Here is an 18,901-nt window from a genome sequence, read left to right on the forward strand (position 1 = left end):
GCCCATGCCAGAAGTGCCACTATTGTCCCAGGACTCCTCAGCGCAAGTGGGCCATTTATTTACTTATTTGTTTAATGTATTTATATCCACCTGTTTCTCCAGTAAGCTCAAGGTGTTTCTCCAGTAAGCTCAAGGGTTCTCCTTCCCCCCATTTAATCCTCAGAACAAATCTGTGAGGAAGGTTGGGCTGAAAGGGAGTGGCTGGCCCAAGGTTACCCAACGAGCTTCATGTCCAAGTGGGGACTTGAACTCTGGTCTCCCAGGTCCTAGTCCAACATTCTAACCACCACACCACACTGGCTCTCCATTCCCTTTAAGTTGTGGCCCCTCCCTAGTCACTTACTCTTCCCCAACACCCAGGCATAGTGCCACAGGATATTTTTGACAGTGTCTTAAAACTGCAGGAAACTTGTACTCACTTGGCACAAATCGCAGCTATGCTTCTGCCTGGTGTGGCCATTGCCAGGCCTCCTTCAAAGCACCTTGGCATGTGGACTTCATCAAGCTTCCCACTACCTTGCCCCCCCCCCCCCAATTAGAGCATTGTTCTTGCTCATGGGACTGCAGCCACACCCTGGTTGAAGGCAATGGATTTCTGATATATTTAAGAGGTGGGAGAAGAACTGAACTTCCCATTTTTCAGCAAGGTTTTTCATTATAAATCTTTTGCCTATGGGCGAGCATGCCTGTGTGGTCTCCAGAGGTTACAAATGATTTGCAAAGCGTATGACAATTTTTCATTCTGCCAGCTTTACTAAATTCATTTCTTCATAATTAATAAGTCCCATTCTAGCCTAACAAATGGTTCTAAGCATACTTGAGGATTTATTTACCTTTCAGGTGCTCACTAAAGAGCTGTTAGTCACAAGGATCTATTCTCTGCAGCTTTGTGTTTTCATGAAGAGATTTAGTTGCTAAATGAATCAGGGCGGCTAATTATCAGCACAGTTCAGCTGCGGTTTAAATCAGCAGGTCATCACACCTCCCGTTTTATGGAGAGTCATGTTGCAGAAGATAGTTTCTTCCTTGAGCCTGCAGTGCATTGTGCAAGAATCATTCTTCCTCAGTGCGGAAAGAGTTGGCAATACCTGGAACCACCATATGGCAGGTGGTGCTCCTGGGCTGCATCTAGCAACCTAAGTGCCACTCTCATTTGTAATCACATTTCAATAGAAAGGTAAGAAGCATGGGTGAGATAGTACAAGCCAGTTCAGGCATTGGGGCAAGTGACTGCCTTGTCAAAGTAAGCAGTTGTCAGGCTCCGGACAAAAATGCAGCAAGCTGACGATTTAATTGTAGTTCACACACTAGTCACATTGAGAGCTCTTACGGAGCCCTACTCATCTGAGGAAGAAATTGAAATGACTGAAGGGCGGACTTTTCTCCAGCAGGAAATCCAGCACCATTCGGCCCGCCTCTTGTTAGCCTGACACCAAGCCTAGACCCTTTGGTGTGTTTTGGGAGCCTAATTCCCTGTCTTCTTCTGAAACACTCTCCCTCCTCCCCAGTCAGGGCCGGGTTTAGGTTTGATGAGGCCCTAAGCTACTGAAAGTTATGGGGCCCTTTATATGTAGGCACCCTATATATGGAAATGAGCAAACTAGTGATATTTTAGGGAGCAGGCTAGCCGGCGGGGCCCATTACTTACATCATAGGAGCCTGCACAACACAAAACACTGTTGCTGTATATAGGTTTTATTTTATTTGTTTTTTATCTTATATTTTGGAAATGTACATCCAGGGTTTTTTCCCTGTATTTTTTTGGGGGGCCCCAAGAGAGTGGGGCCCTAAGTTATAGCTTGTTTAGCTTATACGTAAATCTGGCACTGTCCCCAGTGCTAAGGCTAGAGGCTGCAAACTCCCTGGAGCCTGGCTTGTGTCAGCGTGAACTGCTCTGTCCTGATTATTTAGAGACTCTTCTCCTTGGGGAGGGGGGCCCCTTGGGCTTCCACCTCTGTGGACATGGGAAGGAGGCAGTTCTCCTCCTTCCTCCCCCTCCTCTCCACCCTCACTGTCACTCTGGAAAGGCATGTCTCTTACAGCAGTAGCCTGGCAAAGCTAGTCTCTGATCAGATTACGCAAGACTACACATTACACTGACTACTGAGAAACCTATAAATCAGTGTACCATTTCTACCATGTAGCCAGTCTACAAGCAGTGCTCCACTACTTGGTAAATCTTCAGAAAGGTAGGTGCCAGCCCATAAGAAGCAAAGCCCCACCCCTTCTATGGCTGGAACTAGAGGTTATGAAAGGCAAAAGGTTACTACTGAAAATAGCAACCCTAAATATTTTCCTCTTGCTTTGGGTTTATCCTTAAAAGTGGTAGCCCATGAAGTGGAGGATGGGGCATTTCAAGGGCAATAAAAACAAATAATGAATTTTAAACTACTTACAAGGGTGTCAGGGACTGGACTGAGGAGGAATGGTGGAGACCACACACCCCCCCCCAGCGCTCCTGAACCTTCTCAAGAAGAGGACAATATAGATTTACAACAGTGGTTTGCAGAAGAGGCTGCAGAGGGGAGAAGCTGGGAAATATTAGGAGAGGGGTAGGAGGAAGAAGCACCAGGGGAGGGACAGCTGACAGACTCAGTGTCTTTAGAAAGCATTCCTGACCCACCCATCCCCCCTCTCCCAGGACTCAGTGGGCATTGAGAGTAGGAGAACAGAAAGGTCCGAGGCAGCAAGCACAAGTCAGCTGACTCAGTAGAATAGTAGAGACGGGGGGGGGACTTTACTTGGAGCAACGCCATTACTGCAGTGGAGAGGCACTTTTCAAAGCCTCTCTCTGTGAATATTGAATAAAGAACTCGGTAAGAACTCCTCTTGTTATCTACTTCTTGGCTGCCCAGCATGGGAGGGATCAGATTCCCTAAAGCCTGACAAGGGCTGAGCAACATAGGAGCCAACTCCTAGTGGCCAAGATCCCTTCAACCCCCAATAAAATATTTGAGGGGGCCTCCCCACCTGTTGATGGGCATTGCAATTCAAATGGTGTATGTGTGCCACATCTTGTAATTGATTGTATGGGGGGGCTCAATATGTTATTCAAGTTGGCACCCCTTGTGAGCAGTTATATCTCCCATCAGCTCTGACCATTACAGGCTGGGGCTGATGGGATTTGGGAGAGACACAGGTTGCCTACCTCTGTAGTGCTTGATATTATGAGGAAGAGAAGGAAAAGGACAGCTGGTTTTGACCTCGCTGTGGCAAAGCTGAGATCCAGTCTTCCTTAACTAGTTACCAAAGTGGCAACTTCAATTTACCCGATGGGTTGTAAAGGAGACTTGATGTTCTACGTTGTAGGATTAAGGAGAAAGCACTGACCGGGCCACTGATTCATTTATAATTAATGGACCAAAAAATTGCTTGCATCGAAGCCGAGCGTTACCAAGATGGTAGCATTTAAAGACCTATAAAAACCAACAAGCCAATTATTTATGCACGGATCTCGCAGCCCAGCGAACATATCTGAGGATGAAGGGGAAATGCCCTTGTCTGGGGCACTGAATGGTCAGAGCATTCTAAATCCTAAATTAAATTGACTGGCTGCATTTATGTTAAAATGATTTCTGCTTTAATCCTTGGCTTCCACAAAAATCTCCTTTTGTGGAAGAAAAACTGATTCAGTCTCTATTTCCTTGCCAGTCTTTCAATTCCACACATTTTACTTTTTATTTTTAAATAGAATGAAAAAAAGTCAATAGGAGGACATAAAGATCAGGTTATTTATAATAAAAAAGGTCACTGGGAAAGCTTGAAGCCACTGACCAAAATAAAAAGAATTTGGGGGAAAATAGCTCTTTGGTGAAACTGGTACAAAAAAAAGACTGTGGAATAAAATGGTGTTTGTTGTCACCACAGTTTTTAACACTGCATGGTTTGGCAAGAGTTGTTAAATATATCTAATGCAGTTGTAAATGCCAAATGTGAATCACAAACTTAATCCTAGTTAGCTTTTAAAGGCTAACCAAAAGGTGAATGTAAGAAGGACTTTCCTGGATTAGACCAGTCAGTGGCCAACCACATGACAAGGGAAGCCCACAGCAGCGCTTTCTTCTTCTGCTGTTTCCAGCAACTGGTATTTGAAAGCCTCCTGACTCTGACTGTGGAACTAGAATATGAGCATCAGGGTTAGTAGACACTGTATAACCTTACACTCCATAAATTGGAAGTTGATCTGAATGATCCACCAAGGATCCCTCTCCATACTCTGTGCCTCTGGTTATAAAAAGAGACAGCTTGAGTGGTGAAAACAGCCAAACAAGTCTGGCTTCATTGTTAAAGTAGTAGGCTTAGTAAAGGTAATTTGTTGCCACAGGAGCTAATGGTTGGACATTTCTTCTGGAAACAGGCATGTTGTCCTTTTTCCGGGTCCCCACTCCCTAAAGGAAATGATGTCATCACATTGCTTGCAATTAAGCCAAAGGTTCTGTAACTGCAGGCAATTCCAGACTGTCACTATATTGGGGTGGGATTCAATCAGATCTCAACAGATGTGGACTTGATAAAATCCTAATGATCAAGGGGGTGGCATGACTCCCCTAATGAGGAAAGGCTGCAGCATTTGGAACTTTTTAGTTCAGAGAAAGGATAAGAAGCGACAAAACAGACAGAAGCTTATAACATTAAGCATAACATGGAGAAAGCAGGTGGAGATTCCCACACCCACCCCCCATAACACTAGAATTCATGGACATCCAGTGAACTTGAATGCTGAAAGATTCAAGATAGATAAAATAAATAAAGTGCTTTTTCATTCAATACAGAGATAAAGTATGGCACTTGCTTCCACAGGAGGCAGTGGAGGGGTTTATAAGAGGATCAGACAATTTCATTGAGACAAGGCTGTCAGTAGGTATTAGCCATTATGGCTATGCTCTTTAATAATACCAATATATACCACTGGCTAGAAACCACAGGAGGAGAGAGTATTCTTGTGCTCAGATCCTGTTTGTGGGTTTCCCACACACATCTGTTTGGCTACTGTGAAAACAGGATGCTGGACTATTGGTCTGATCCAGCAGGCTCTCCTTGTCTCACCCTATACCTGACCATTTTGATGAGTCTTTCCTTATCCTGGCTCAACAGGACCAAGCTCTCCAAGTCCTCTTGCCTAGCCAACTTCAGATTCACAGGACTCATCAAGTCATTAATTACAAAGGACAAGTTGCACAGGTATCCATATGGTGTCAACAACTGCAGGCCACTGACGTTTGAGTCACAGGCACAAGCTGCTTCATCATTAGCAGTATTAAATATATAATTTTCCGTAAAAGGTTAGTCTTGCCAAACTACTGCAAATACATAGATTTCTGAAAAATGCCCATTAGTTTTCCTCTGGTTGGGGCAAGTTGGGAACTGAAAACAGGAAAAGATCTGTAAAAGGAGCAATCTTACTGGAGGAGTCACAATTTCAAATCACCCAAAGTAAAAATGGGACAAGGAGTAAGCAACACATTTGCCAAGAAATTATTCAATAGAGATGTCTGGGTAGGGAAGATATAGATCATGGAACATGTTCATAGAGAGGGGAGGTTCTGACTCTTCCCTTTGCTACATTGTCTTCCTAGATATCATCCGCAGTAGCTATTTGTCACTGAAGGTACCATTACACATGGGCAGGGACAGGATAGTGTAAGAGAAGAATAAGACACTGTTCTTCCCAATGCACCACAATCCTGGTCTAGAGAGGGGGCATGGTCAGAAGAAGAAGAAGAGATGGCAAGCATATTTATTCCAGGTCTGAACAACTATTTTTGTGGTGTACGTATGTGGTCAAGATACCTACCTGAAATAACAGTTAGACTAGAATGACACTTCACTGACTGGCACATGGCCAATGCTGAAATTGCTCTCCATAACGTTCAGCAATACAAACATGTGCATTGTTGCCACCATGCTACACATTTTACGATTCTCCACTTAACTTAATTGGCTGAATTTTGCAGGAGCAGTGAACTGGCAGCATAATGGTGTCACATAATACAAGGTGAACCCCTGAATGTTCCTGGGGAAAAGGAAAGGAGAAGGCATGAAGCTACAATTCAGCCATAATGCCTAGATACCTCCATTATTTTGACAAAGGTTTAGTAATGCAACCGCCAGTGGCCTGGATTTGCAAACATGAGCTCTTCAACCATATCGTATTATCATTCTCCTGTGTAAATTCTACCTAATAGATGCTAGATATTGAATTGGTTAATTCAGCAGGGATGCCCTTAATCTACAAAACGATAGTTCAGTTAACTCCAGTTTTCCCCACATGCATATATTTCAGAATTAATTAACTGGAGCTGCTATAATTATGCAGACAAATATCTGACTGTCAGTTTTAAAGCCCAGATCTCAACGCAAGGGAGATAAAGTGCTAGGATTCCAGCCAATTTAGTCCCATTGATTTCAGTCAAATTCAGCTGCTCCAAATATCATGTTTAGTACTTCATGAAATCAAACCAATCTTTCACAGTTGTTCAGAGTAACTAAGCAACATCCATTATCTCAACAGTTTTCTCCACCGCCTGTGTGATAAATTTCATTAGACAAAAGTTGTGCAAAAGACAAATGATTGGGCTTTATGTTTCTTGTACTCTGAACATCCATGTTGATAGCATGTTGGACAGGCAAGAAATCAACATTTGCTTTACAAAGGGAGCAAATATGTCAAACACGAGTGCCTCACACAGTATTTGATTACACAGATAGTAATCCCACCATGTTGGAAAAAGTAAAGGCAACCCCAAATCATCAAGGCAGCTTTAAAACAGGACACAACCACATTTCAGTAATACTTGCCCTATCTTTCAGCATGTGTCCCTTTAAACTTGATGGGGGAGGGGCACAGCAGAGATCTCCCCAGCAGCGCAGCCGAGTAGGGAGCTACCTCAATTGAATCCTAACCATGTCCAACAGTGCTGGTTAGAGGGTTAGAATTCCACAATGTAGAAGGACCCTGGGCCAGATTCACCTAATACATTCTGGTAGCATAATGGGGCTTTTCACACACACCCCTTCTCCTCCTTGGTGTGCTCCCACACTTCCTCTAATTGAATCTGAGGGGTTGGGGAAGGAGGGGGAAGGAGAGAGGAGATAGTTTAGTTTTGCAGGCTAAAATGATTGCCCTGTTGGAACGGTCTCTTCAGCTCTGCATTGAATTCTTCCGTTTGTTATTGTTTCTCAGTAAAATGCTTGTTAATTCGTTACAGTATCATGCTTCTGGCTATAATAAGCTGACCCCAAATCATCCACTGAATGACTGAAAAAACATTTAAGCCCTGTTGACTACGGTTAAGCACTCCTGCTGGTTGAGTTGAACTCTTCATGAGCAAGGAAATGATTCCACTGGAGTCCCATTTAGAATTCATGACAGGCTCACTTTTAAATCGCCAGATGTCCTATGGCAGCGCAGTCTTCTCCCAGGGACCCACTTCCCTTTCAAAAGCAAAAGAAAGAACACAATGCACCCACAGCTTAACAGGAAAAGCAAAATGTTTTCATCACACCAGAGGTGTGATATACTCACAAACTATGAGATGTTTCACAAGGCTTTTTTCACAAGTTTATTTCTGTGCCTAGATTTAAACATATTGCAGGGAATACAGTGCAAAGTGGTATTAATGTTTTATTGGGCAGAGGTTTCAGTAGGCAGAATTACTCATGAGTGCCAAACCCACACGCCTGTGATTCAGTTTCTCCTTGGAGAATTGGCATTAATAAAACATTGGTATTGTAGTTCACTCTTTTGTTGGGGTAGAGGGGAGAAAGATTTTAGGACTTTTAAGAGAAATGTAAATGTATGTGTTGCTGCTCCTGCTACACCAGCCCCAACAGAAAGCACAATCTAAATGCTTTAATACATAATCAACAGATAATTCTGGTTCTTGAGAGCTCAAGATATGGATTGGAATTTATTGAAAATAACCAATTTCCCTAGATCTAAATGTTATCTTTCCTCCTCATCCCCAAAGCTAGGAAAGATAATATTATGGTGTGCCGTACTCGCATGATCTGTTCTGCCTGGATTCTGGTAGAAGAGAATATGTCATTTTGTATTATTAGTGTTAAGATATTAGACTCTCACCCCAACTCTATTTGTTGTATTCTTTTATGTTGATCTTATGTGCCTTCATCTCGACTGAAGATGGTACGTACATCCACTCAAGGAGCAACAGGGGGAGGGGGGTGTTCAACTTGGCACATCTCCATACAAGACAAAAGTGTGGCATGTCCTTCTCTGACAGATGTTGTTTGCAGATGACACAGCCTTGACCAAACATTCCAAGTAAGCTCTACAGAGACTAATCAACCATTTTGCAGGGAGTTTGGCCTTACCATCAGCCTCACAAAGACCAACATCCTGGATTAGGACATCGCCAACACTCCACAAATCAACACTGGTGATCAGATACTTGATGTGGTGGACTAGTTTGTCTACCTGGGTTCCACCATAACCAGCAATCTCTCCATTGATGCTGAGCTGGACAAGTGTATTGGCATGGCAGCGACAGCAATGGCTTGCCTCTCCAAAAGGGTACGGGAGAATGTGATGGCAATGTCCAATACAAAGATGAAGGTCTACCAGGCTTAGGTGTTGAGCATGCTGCTCTATGGAAGTGAGTTGGGGGCAACTTACAACTGTCAGTAGTAGCATCTCAATGCCTTCCACATGCACTGTGTAAGGAGGATTTAGGGTATCACATGGCAGGACAGAGTTTCAAACAAAGATGTGCTCTCCCAAGCCCACATTCCCAACATGTTTCCACTTCTGTCTCAGTAACATTTACATTGGCTTGGTCATGTTCAAGGAAGATGCCAGGATCCCCAAGGATGTGCTCTGGGGAACTGGCTTCAGGCACCAGGCCCATTGGCAGACTAACTGTGTTGCAAAGATGTCTGCAAACATGACATGAAGGTTGGCAACACTCCGCCATGTGGGAATCCCTTGCAGATGACTTTAGTGCCTGAAGACAGACAATCAGGTTGTGTATCCATAGCAGCAGCAGAAGAAGAGTTTGGATTTGATACCCTGCCTTTCACTCCCTTTTAGGAGTCTCAAAGCGGCTAACATTCTCCTTCCCCTTCCTCCCCCACAACCAGCGGCGTAGCGTGGGTTATCAGCACCCGGGGCAAGGCAAGTAATTTGCGCCCCCTAACCCGGGGCAAGGCAAGTAATTTGCGCCCCCTAACCCGGGGCAAGGCAAGTACAGTAATTTACTCTCCCAAGCAGCAGCAGCGAGGCTTCTCTTTCCCCCGCGCTCTCCCGGAGCTGCCTCTTTTCTTTCCTTTTTTCCCTTTCTCCAAGGCTTTTCGCTTTCTCTCCTTAATTGATTCCCCCTCCACACCACAGCGTTTCCTGGCTGCTTCCCCCCTTCCCCTCTCTCTCCTCCTCGCTCTGCTTGCCTTGCCCTGCCCTGCCTGAGGGCGCCCTGAGGAGACTCCGCTCTCCTTTCTGACCAGGCGAGGTGGAAAAAAGGGGGGAAAGTCTCTTCCCGCCCCCTCGCCAGACTCCCTGCTCGGCGCGGCCAGTGGAGAGAGAGCCACAATTACCATAAAGCTCCTCTCCCTCCACTTTGCCAAGCTGTCATAGCCCGGCAGCAGCAGCAACGGCAGCAGCAGGCGCAGCCAGACCCCCGCCAGCCAGCCCGCCCGCCCGCCCGCCCGGCTTCCTCTCCTTTTTTTGCCCGCGGCAGAAGGCTTTGCTCTCCCCCTTCTGCGACCTCCTCGCCAAGCCGAGCGAGCGCGGGCTCCCTAACCTGTGGATTTTAGTAGGGGCAGAGAGCTGCTAGTGCGAGTGCGCCCCCGCCCAAGTTGCGCCCGGTGCAGCCGGCACCCCTGGCACCCCCCACGCTACGCCACTGCCCACAACAAACACTCTGTGAGGTGAGTGGGGCTGAGAGACTTCAAAGAAGTGTGACTAGCCCAACGTCACCCAGCAGTTGCATGTGGAAGAGCGGAGATGCGAACCCGGTTCCCCAGATTAGAAACTACCGCTCTTAACCACTACACCACACTGGCTCTCAGTGACCAGTGACCAGAGGAGAAATTGCTAGGAGGAGTGCAGAGAGAAGAAACACCATGGTGTATCTGCAGCAGCACAACCAGATGCCTTCATCTGCCCCAGCTGCAACAAAACATGTCTCTCCTATATTGGTCTCTACAGCCACAGCAGGTACTGTAACATTTCAACAGTTTGACTTCACCCCAAAAGCACACTCCCCCATTGTCTCCCAAGACAGATGCATGCCAACAACCATTAAGCTCTCCTTTGGTCTTACTAGTACAGGTATTAAGATTTTAACCTCTTTGGTGGGGGGGGATTATCTGAATATATTGGTACCTCAGGTTAAGTATTTAATTCATTCTGGAAGTCCATACTTAACCTGAAACTGTTCTTAATCTGAAGCACCACTTTAGCTAATGGGGCCTCCTGCTGCTGCCGCGCCGCCAGAGCACGATTTCTTTTCTCATCCTGAAGCAAAGTTCTTAACCCGAGGTACTTTTTCTGGGTTAGCGGAGTCTGTAACCTGAAGCGTATGTAACCTGAAGCGTACGTAACCCAAGGTACCACTGTACATTTTATATCAAAGCTAGGCCCACTTCAGAGGTCACTTGTGCATTGGCTAGCTCCAAATGTGCAAGGATCTAAGGGTCAAACAACACTTTGTGCTGTGTGTGTAGCTATAGTTGCATCCACACCATATATTTAAAGCACATTCTCCCTACAAAAAACCTTGGGGACTATAGTTTGTCAAGGATGTTGGGAGGTGTAGTTATGTGAGAGCAGATTACAATGTGATATGTTGGTGTGATACCGTATCCAGTGTGCAATATATATCTAGCTATGCTTTTTCCTTTGTATGTCAAATCATGATATTCTTCTGAGACTCTCTAGACTAGCCTTTCCCAACCTAGTGCCCTCCAGATGTTTGGAGAAACAGCTCCCATCAGCTCCAGCCACAAATACTTTCTGTGTGCCAGGAGGATTTTGTTTTATGCAAGGCACAGCCAGGCACACAATTTCCTCACCTGCAGCCTGAATTGGAGCAGTGCAGTCACAGTTTCAGTTGCAATTAGCTAATGGTATGTGGGGGCTGTCTTAGAATGAGTGCGGCAAAAGGGTGGGCTGTGGATCTGCACCCTAAAAAGAACAGCTGTCATAGGTAAAACGATGACAATTTCATCATAACAGTGATTTCCAAAAAGAGCTGTTTTATCATAAACGCTTGCTCACACCCCCGTCAGAGACAGCTCACAGTCAGTATTCCTTTCTCTTACAATATCACAGCAAGTCGCAGTGAAATGAGTGTGAAATCCTGTTAGCCATCTGAAGACCATCTGTATTTTCCTAATGAACACTGCACTCCTTCTCAAAGCATGGACTGTTCAATAAATTATTATGTCTAAAATGAATTGCTTACAATTTAGACTTCACACGCACTTGAAACATTCCTTTATCTTTGGGGATTGTCTGGTGAAAATATCCATGTGGTATTAAACATTTAGCAGCTGCTACAAATGAGACCTCTTTAGAATACTTGATTTCATGCTCACTAGCGGGGGGGGGGGGTCACTTCAGCAAAACTATGGACATCTTAAGTTTATTTCCCTAAAAATAAAGCAGAAGATTTGTTCATTATTCTTTCACTGCTTACTTTTAGAACTTGACTTCTTTGAAACACACACGTTTGAGTCCAACTTATTTCAATGGGAAAAAGTCGGGTATCTGCATAATTCTCCCTTTGATAATACAGAGTCTTGCGGTTACCTTAAAGACTGACAGATTTATTGTGGCATAAGCTTTCACATAAGCTCTAATCAATGGGAGTTTATGCCAGAATAAATCTGTTCATCTTTGGTACCACAAGACTCCTTGTAGTTTTTGCTTTAAGAGATTAAAATGGCTACCACTCTGGACGTTCACCCTTTGATAGTAAACCATGAAGAAAGGCTGGGTTCAAAGAGATATTTTAAGCATGTTCAAATTTTATTTTTGTCTCTCTTTCTCCCTCCTCGCCCCATTGAACAGCAGACCACCATAAAGATAAAGGTAAGGTAAAGGTACCCCTGCCCATACGGGCCAGTCTTGACAGACTCTGGGGTTGTGCGCCCATCTCACTCAAGAGGCCAGGGGCCAGCGCTGTCCGGAGACACTTCCGGGTCACGTGGCCAGCGTGACATCGCTGCTCTGGCGAGCCAGAGCCGCACACAGAAACGCCGTTTACCTTCCCGCTGGTAAGCGGTCCCTATTTATCTACTTGCACCCGGAGGTGCTTTCGAACTGCTAGGTTGGCAGGCGCTGGGACCGAGCAGCGGGAGTGCACCCCGCCGCAGGGATTCGAACCGCCGACCTTTCGATCGGCAAGTCCTAGGCGCTGAGGCTTTAACCCACAGCGCCACCTGCGTCCCCGCAGACCACATACCCTTATCACAAATGCTGTATGGTGTAGTGGCTAGGGCAGGATCTGGAGACCAAGGTTCAAGTCCCCACTCAGCTCACCCCTCATGCTGTTCACTGGGTGATCTTGGGCCTCTCAGCCTCTCAGATGTTGTAAGGAAAAATTGGGAGGGTGAGATCCATACACACTACCTTGAGCTCCTTGGAGAAAAGACGGGATATGAATATAACATTCAAATACCCAGAGAATGAGTGTTCCAACTCCCCATAATTCCAAGGTGATGTTCCATGTGACGTGTGTTCAAAAAACCTGTTCCAATACTTCCTTGGTTATGAGGAACTACGCAGTTGTGTGTTTCTTTGGGCGTTGTCCAAGCTGCAGTTGTATGCTGAAGATGCAAAGCAACATGCACATTCTACCAAGCAGGATTTCCCCCCCATGGGATTCTTCGAGAAGTCTTCAAACAATATCAGATTTTAATACAGTGAGAGATTCAGCTGAATTCCACAAAGGGAGGCAGGTACTTCATAAGTGTCTCTGTAGACGATGGGAATGTCAAAGCTCATAAGCCATTAAGAATCCCTCCATTTAACTTCTGAATACAAAATCAGTGTTGCTTATATCATTAACATTGAGGATGCAACATATTGATGTTTCTCAAAGCCTTTCAGAAACTGATGATCCCATGAAATTCATTTAGGGAGTATAAAATTAAAAATGCTAACGAGAACAGAGGTGCACAGCTCTTGTCAATCATCATTCCGAAGAACCCAAAGGCATTGGGGAAATAGGAAGGAGAAAGCAGCTACCTTCTTTGGAAAATGAGGTTTGAGTTGAAATTGTTAAGATTTTCATTACAAACTGTTTGGTATGTGCGCCATCCCTAAATGAGAGATGTTTCTCAATTTGGATTCACTGTGTGTTTTTATGTGTTTGGATTAACCACATCATCAAAGACAGCAGCAGGACAGAGTCTCTCTCTGTGTAGATATTTATTGTTGTTGTTTAGTCATTTAGTCGTGTCCGACTCTTCATGACCCCATGGACCAGAGCACGCCAGGCACTCCTGTCTTCCACTGCCTCCCACAGTTTGGTCAGACTCATGCTGGTAGCTTCGAAGACACTATCCAACCATCTCATCCTCTATCGTCCCCTTCTCCTTGTGCCCTCCATCTTTCCCAACATCAGGGTCTTTTCCAGGGAGTCTTCTCTTCTCATGAGGTGGTCAAAGTATTGGAGCCTCAGCTTCACTATCTGTCCTTCTAGTGAGCACTCAGGGCTGATTTCCTTAAGAATGGATAGGTTTGATCTTCTTCCAGTCCATGGGACTCTCATGAGTCTCCTCCAGCACCATAATTCAAAAGCATCAATTCTTCAGCGATCAGCCTTCTTTATGGTCCAGCTCTCACTTCCATACATCACTACTGGGAAAAGCATAGCTTTAACTATACGGACCTTTGTTGGCAAGGTGACGTCTCTGCTTTTTAAGATGCTGCCTAGGTTTGTCACTGCTTTCCTCCCAAGAAACATTTATAAGTAGATATTTATAGATATTCAAAAATGTATTTTAAAAATGGTATGTAGATGAGAGCCACTGCAGCAACATAACACTGATGTTGTTGGTCTTGTAAGGTCTGCTGGCCCTGGTAACCTGCAAGCAGATGCAGAATACCACCTGCAAGTTTACCTGCATGCATTTACCTCACACAGCAGGAATGTGCAAGTCTCCCATTCCCTTTACCCACTCCATTGTTGCCAGCTTTGACAGAGCCAGTCACAGATTTACACAGGTCTGGGTGGAAAGGGGACTGAATCCAGGTCTCCCTGGTCACAGCCACCCAGCAGCAAACATGCAGATGTCTCCACACAGCAGTTCTTAGCTAGCCAGTGCCATTCTAGCTTTCAGCCACAGATTTCCTAGAAGGGAAAACAAGTAGTAACAGCAGACAGAAAGGATTTCCTAATAAAGGCATGCTAATAGTGTGTGTGTTTTATTTTCTGAGATGAACAAAATAGTCAGTTTATGTCTGTCTATCCATCCATCGGTCCTTATGAAACTCTAAAACATCATGGCACTCACACAATGGCATCATCAACAACAGCAAACCTTTGGTAACTGCAGAGAAAGATCATGGCTCTTGCATCACCCTTACTTTCAACTTAGCAACTTTCCCAACTCACTGATGTTTAGCCTGCCTCCATATTTAGTCAGTTTATTGCAAATGGAGAAACAAATCATTTTCTTAATGCTGAAGTCTCCGCCGGCTGATCTGCTGATTAATCTCAGTGGTGCTGAACACCGTTAGCATACTGGCACTTAAGATGAATGAGTAGCATACCTGTTTATTTTTCATGTTTTACAGTTCATTTTAATGACCTGTTTGCGATACCAATGGCAGCAGCGTCATCTTCTTTTCTCATTTTAAAACAGAAGATTTGCAATCTGGACCAAAAATGGGGACACTAATGACGATTCCAGAGGAGGGAAGATAGGAAGGAGAACAGAAGGGTGTGCAATTTTTAATTGCAAGCTTTTTAACTTTTTAAAAGTGCATTCTAAATTAAACCTCAGGGTGCAGGGGGTGGGTAATAAAATAACAATAAAATAAAACCACTGAACTACCAATAGCCATTAGTCTCACTGTTCCCAAGAAAACTCCTTTCCACATTATCTGAAATGTCAGTATAGAATGAGTCTGCCACTGAACTATTGAATCATATGGAAGAACTAGCGCTAATTGTTCCAGTCCAACAAGGGTGGTGCACATGTTGAAGCAGATTTCTGTGAATAGGCTACCTTTCCTGGTATGGTTCATACTGTATAATATGAAACACAAATAGAAATTCTACATGAAACCTTCAAGAGGGGACTTCATGGTCATCCCTGTTCATTGCCAGCATCACCCCACTTAGAGATCCACCTTGATGATCAGCACAAAGTTTCCGATGGTCATCAGCACTGAGGATCACAAGATTAAGATAATGTTTGCACTCACCATGCAGTCCCCCCCCCAATCTGGAATATCCAGCAAAGAACAGATGCAGAGTGGTTGTACCATAAGTGCTAGACTGACCCCTAGGTATATATATCTAACACTGAAAGAGCAATCCTAACTATAGGAAGCCAGAGTAATTTGGGCCAGCATAAGTCACCCCTCTTCTAAACTCTGTTCAGGAGGCTCTGGGAATGTTACTGCTCGCTGAGCCAACAGGTGAATGTGGGCTGAGGTTTGAGGTTTGGGTCCTAGGCCACATGACCATGCTGCACAGGGTTTGGAATACATGCAAGTATTTCCTCATTTTGGGGACTTATGACAGCATATATTGCACCAGCTTAAATTATGTCTGCTGAGCCAGCAGATCCCTGGTTGAGTCAGGGTGAGGGACTTAGGCTGACCTAGCCTCAGCTGGGAAATCCCAACACCTGTTGAATCCAAACTTTCTCATCGGGGTAGATTTTGGGTTTGGATAGGACTGTTGGTGTATCACCACCAGTGTTTCTGTATTCATCAGAAATCAGATTCCGAGAACTTTATTTTCTCCCAGCAAGCAATGGGTATTTACACAAGTTTGGCTTTCTTGCTTAGGACTGTAACTCCTTTCATGGCTTCAGCACAAAAACGAAGGCCTTGCCTATGTGCTTGAATAGATTTCTTCATGCACTGTTTAAAAGGGGACAATGAACAATGGCATTTTGTGTGTGTGTGTGTGTGTGTGTGTGAGAGAGAGAGAGAGAGAGAGAGAGAGAGAGAATCTCACAACACTAGGCAAAATGTTTCAAAGAAATAAGATGGGGAGAATCTGAGGAGACACACAGCAGACTAGTTACACAGTTTCAGTGCAGAACTCACAATACAAATGGATTTAAAATAGATTATTATATGGAGTTTGAAGGCATGTATAATTTTGCATATTGTCCCAGATTACACAAGACCAGGCAGGTGCTGCAACCCCTGCTTTACAGACAAGGAATAAGAGCTAAAACTTGCTGAATGTGCTCACATGTACTTAACACATTCCAATCTCTATACTAGCTCAGCGTCAGAAAATATGACATAATGCTGGGGTCAGAGACCAACAAAATGGCAGAAAACTTTAGCACTGAAGTGTTAGATTCATAACCACAAACTATGCCTAGAAAACATGAGTCAGAGGTGGTTTTTCATTTGTCCTGCCGCTTTTCCTGATAAAACACACTGTTTACTCTTGAATCAGAGCAAAAGTCAATTCATAAAAAACAGGTTTCACTGAGGGAAAGTAGAGGGATAAGCGGAAGTGTGGATGAGCCCTTACACAGATCATCTGCTTGCCTGATGAAATGGCCTTTTCTTGGCTGCATAGCTAGCTAATTGTTTTTCTCTTCTGTTTTCTCTGAGAGATGTCATGCAAGCATCAGCACAGGTAAGCCAAGCTGTTCACAAGGATCAAAGATCTTTTGCCATATCCCTTAAACTTTAGGCATCTTTATCTGAAATTAATGTCAGGGATTCTATTATATTAACTAGAGCATTCAATGCTTCCCTTTGGTTCTTGACAGTATTACTAGTGCTGCTTCTACTGCTGTTAGAAGAGGGGGTGGAATATGTTGAGAAACATTTGAGCCTTTGTCTTAAGTGTCTTCCCTTTTAAATGTAAATTCTTATGAAATCAATGGGATTTATATTTGAGTGAATGTGTTTAGGACTGGAGTGCCAGTAATTTTAAATTATACTAACACTTCACTTTAAAATAGGCCAGGTATGTTTCAGCAAGATGGTAAGTGATGATCACATAATAACATGGTCATTATTTGCCAGTCATTAAACTGATGACTATGTGAGGAATATATTATTTTTGGATACCTTAAAAGAAATACCGAAGGTTATTTGCAAAATTACTTTTCAACCTGATTAGCATAATTAAACAGCAAAAGGCTTATATACGGCTTGCCATTAGTGTTTAATACTTAAACCAAAAGTGCTGCAGGCTTTCATATATCAGCACATTTCCGATAATTAGAATGTCCATTGTATAAAATGAATAGGGGAGGGGAGAGAAAACAAATAATGCTATTTTCTGGGGGTTTTATCTGTACTGTAAAACTTCCTTCTGCTGGCTTTCTGCCTCCTAATTCAACAAAGTGAACAGGAGCTAACTATGGGTTTTGTATCCAAGTATTATGACTCTGGAGGAATAGGGGCTATGACACCTGGAATTTAATATTGACCTTTACAGTAGTTAGATAAATTAGATAGGCAGGCTCCCTTCAGATGGGAATAGAAATGGAAAGCACAATAGTATCCCTTTATTCTGGAGTGGCATGCAATTATTTCTTTCCATGGTTTGCATGGCTTGCTATGCAATTGGGACTGAGGGGGATTATTAAAAAGTCTAGGAGCATAACGTTCTATGAGAAGCTCAAATATCACAGGCTGAGTTAACCTCCCTCTCCCTTCAAATGCTATGGCACAACTTACTCTCATATCCTGGCATCAGATTCTGCACATTGACTACGATCCTTACAAATGACTCCTTCCATTCCCTGAGGGAGTTAGGATCCAGTGGAATCTCCTACTGGAGCACAGAGCCAATTTTCAAGGATCTTCCCTTCGCTTTGCTGCAAAAAAATGCTGTTTCCCTTCTGCTGTTGAGAGCATCACGTTAGCGGGATTCTGCTCATGCAACACTCCTGCCAGTGGAGCCTTACAGTGGATCTAAGCTTCTGTTTCCCTATCCTGCTACACATTATTTGCTGCATTATTTACAGAAAAAGCCCAATGTGATGGCATAAAGACACAGGACGGATGATGCAGATAGCAAAGAAGAGTTCTTGCAACAGCATGGCCATTTTGGGTGTGTTTCTTAGCATAAATTCCACTTTAAAGAGAGAGGAGTAAGAAATGTAAGAAAATGAATATCCTTGCACTTTTATGATTGCATAAAAACCTACCATACTTCGATGGGTTTCTAAGTAGTGCCAGAATTGTTTATGTTCTGATACAATTTCAATGCCTCCATTAGTAAAAGCGATTTAATCAATGGAGCTAAATTGCATCCATCTTGGCAGGCCTAATATATCCCTGGGGCGTGTTCCAGCAATAGTCAATATATTTAAGGTCTGTTTAAAAAGCCTCTGCTTTTACAAAGGAAGAAGAGCTTCCAGTTAGAAGTTGGCTGCCTTTTATGCTTTGTATGAATAGAGGTAATTTAACTGGCAACCAGAAAAGAGAATTGTTTCAGTTTACTACAACTGTTGTTTGCATGGTTTTGATGAATTGCTTGTTTTCTCCCTTGTGCATTTCGAAACTACCCTGCTCTTGCAGAGTTGTAAGTGCACGTTGTTCATGTTATTTTATATTATTGTGAAATTGTGGGTAGAACAAAAGAAGGTTAGCAGGCTACGAAGATTCCTGAAAGCTGCATAATACTGCCTAGTAACAACTTAGACTATCTAGCTTGGTACTTTTGATGCTGACTAGCAGTGTCCCTCCAGGGTTCCAGACAGGAGACATTACCTATCCTAA

This window comes from Podarcis gaigeae (genome assembly GCF_964106915.1).
Source record: "Podarcis gaigeae genome assembly, chromosome: 3".
Taxonomy (NCBI): Eukaryota; Metazoa; Chordata; class Lepidosauria; order Squamata; family Lacertidae; genus Podarcis; species Podarcis gaigeae.